The sequence below is a fragment of the Elephantulus edwardii genome, unplaced genomic scaffold (genome assembly GCF_000299155.1).
Source record: "Elephantulus edwardii isolate Elephantulus edwardi_28Jun2011 unplaced genomic scaffold, EleEdw1.0 scaffold00295, whole genome shotgun sequence".
NCBI classification, from domain to species: Eukaryota; Metazoa; Chordata; class Mammalia; order Macroscelidea; family Macroscelididae; genus Elephantulus; species Elephantulus edwardii.
The window spans coordinates 2,309,766-2,312,760 of NW_006400045.1; positions in this window are offsets into that span (position 1 = coordinate 2,309,766).

The window sequence follows — 2,995 nt, forward strand, 5'->3', positions numbered from 1 at the left end:
GATATGTTGTAAGAAGAGACAAGTCCTTGGAGAGGGACATCATGCTTGGTAGGGTAGAGGGACAGTACAGGAGGGGAAGACCCTCTATGAGGTAGATTGATTCAATGACTGGGGTAATCGGGATGGGTGTGTCAGAGGCAGTGCGATTGGCACAGGATAGAGCAGGGTTTAGGGCTGTTTTACATAGTGTCGCTATGAGTCGCAAACGACTCGACAGCACATATCAAGAACAACCATCACGTCAGAACCAATCCATAGTAGACCTTCCCGTGGGTTTTTTTTTTTACAGGCAGTAAATAGCAACAGAGGAGATTGCCCATCTTCCATGGCACAGCTTGTGGATTTGAACTGCATACCTTTTCTTTGGCAGCACAATTACTTAGCATTATATTACTAGAACTCCCTAGTTATAAGTTATTTCTCTTCAAGCTTATGCTCTCTAGAAGCAACTAAAGGAAGATATTTAGAGAAAGAAACAATTTTTAGAAAAGAATAATATCACAAATTCTGCAACATTGGATACCGATCGTCCCAGGAATACGAATAAAAAGGATTTAGAGAGAAGAATTCATTCCTAGTTTTTGTATGTTTTAGCAACTCCAAAGAAGGGGGATCATACACCAATAAACAGGTATGTGAATAATTTAAGTAAATTTTGTTATTGTTAGGTGCCATTAAGTCACATATGACTCACAGTGAGACTACAAACAACAGATTTTAACTCTGTTCTGTGCCATTCTCACAATCTCTGACATAGTGCAGCTCATTGAAGCAGTCATTGTGTCAGTTCACCTCATTGACCTTTTTCCTCTCTCTTTTGCTGACCCTGCAGTTTTCCACGCATGATATTCCTTTCCAAATAATAGCTTCTCCTAACAACATACCCAAATATGTGAAATGAACTTTATCATCTTTGCCTCCAAGAAGCATTCTAGTTTCACTTTCTCCAAGACATAGCTGTTTGTACTTTGTTAGTCTATGGAATATTCAATACACTTTCCCAACACTATAGCTCAAAGACATCAGTTTTTCCTCTAAGCTTTATTCATTGTCCAGGCTGAGCTGTATAGAATATTATTGAAAAGATCATGCCTTGATTCAGACATACCTTAGTCTTCAAACTGACATCATTACTCCTAAATAATTTTTAGAGGACCCTGACTACAGATTTTATCAATGCCATATGTCTCTTAATTGTCTGACTGCTAGTAAAAAGGGTGTTGATTGTGGATCCAAATAAGATGGAACTGTTGACAATTTTAATTTTTTTCCATTCATCATGATATTGGTTATAAGTCCAGCAGTGAAATTTTTTGCTTTCTTAATTTTGAGATGTAATCCGTATTGAAGACAGTAGACCTTGATCTTCTGCAGCAGGCCCTTCATGTCCTCTTCACTTCACCTGTTGATGTGTTTTCCTCAGATCCAGATATAGTATTCTTCTTCAGAGAGTCTAGTCTCTCAAATAATTTGCTCAATGAATAGATATGGGGGAAAGATGCAACACTGACACACCTTCCTTCATTTTAAACCGTGTACTGTGCCCTTGTTTTGTTTGGACAATAGCTTGTATACATATAGGTTTCACATGAGTAAAATTAAGTATTCCAGGATTCCCATTCTTCTCAGTATTAATCATTATTTGTTATGATCCACACAGCTAAATGACTTTGCACAGTCAAAAAATAAAACAAACAAACAAACAAAAAACCCAAATAAGCTTTCTTATGGTATTCTTCGTTTTGAGCCAGAATTTATTTAATATTACTAATGCAAAAGGTCATTACAATGACAGAGGAGGAAGAAAAGACCAAGATGTATGTCAGAAGAAAATCTAAACACTGCACTGGAACGCCAAGACATCAAAGCAAAGGGGAAAAAAATCAAGATGTTTAAGGAGTTGAGCAGAAGATTCCAGAAGGCAGAGAAGGAAGACAAAGTAAAGTATTACAATGAAATGTGCAAGGAGCTAGAGTCAGAAATCGAAAGGACAGAACTCGCTCAGCATTTCTTAAACTGAAGGAACTGAAGAACAAATTCAAACTTCGAGTTGCAATACTTAAGGATGCTTTGGGCAGAATATTAAAAGATCCAGGAAGTATTAAAAGAAGATGGAGAGAGTATACAGAGTCATTATACCAAAAGGAATTGGTGGACACAGAAGAATTTTATGAAACAATGAATGAGCAAGAGCCTGTGGTGATGAAGGGAGAAGTTCAAGCGGCTCTGAAAGAATTGGCAAAAAACAAGGCATTGATGGCATACCTCTTGACACATTTTAACAAGCAGATGCTGCCCTGGATGGCCTCACCAAATTGTACAAAGAAATCTGAAGGACAACCACCTGGCCTATTAACTGGAAGAGATCTATATTTCTTCCCATTCTAAAGAAAGGTGATCTGACAGACTGTGGAAATTGTTGAACAGTATCATTAACATCACATGCAAGCAAGATTCTGCTGAAGTATCAAAAAACAACTGGAACAGCACATGAACAGAGAGCTGCCTGAAGTGCAGGCTGGATTTAGAGGAGGCCGTGGCACTAGGAATATTATAGCTAATGTCAGGTGGATCATGGCTGAAAGCAGAAAGTACCAGAGGAATGTGTATCTGTGTTTCGTTATGATGCAAAAGCATTTGATTGTGTGGCTCACAACAAACTGCGGCTGACTCTGAGAAGAATGGGAATCCCAGAACACTTGACTGTGCTTATGTGAAACCTATACTTGGACTAGGAGTCAGTCATCAGAAGAGAGCAAAGAAACATTGAATGGTTCGAAATTGGGAAGGGTGTGTGTCAAGGATGTATCCTATCTCCATATCTTTTCATTCTACACGCAGAACAGATTATCTGGGAGGCTGGACTCTATGAGGAGAAGTGTAGCATCAAGATTAAAGTTAGACTCATCAGACACATCCCTGTTTGCTGAAATTGAGGACCGGAAGTGGTTGCTGCAGAATGTCAAGAACTGTAGCCTTCAATGTGGCTTGGAAA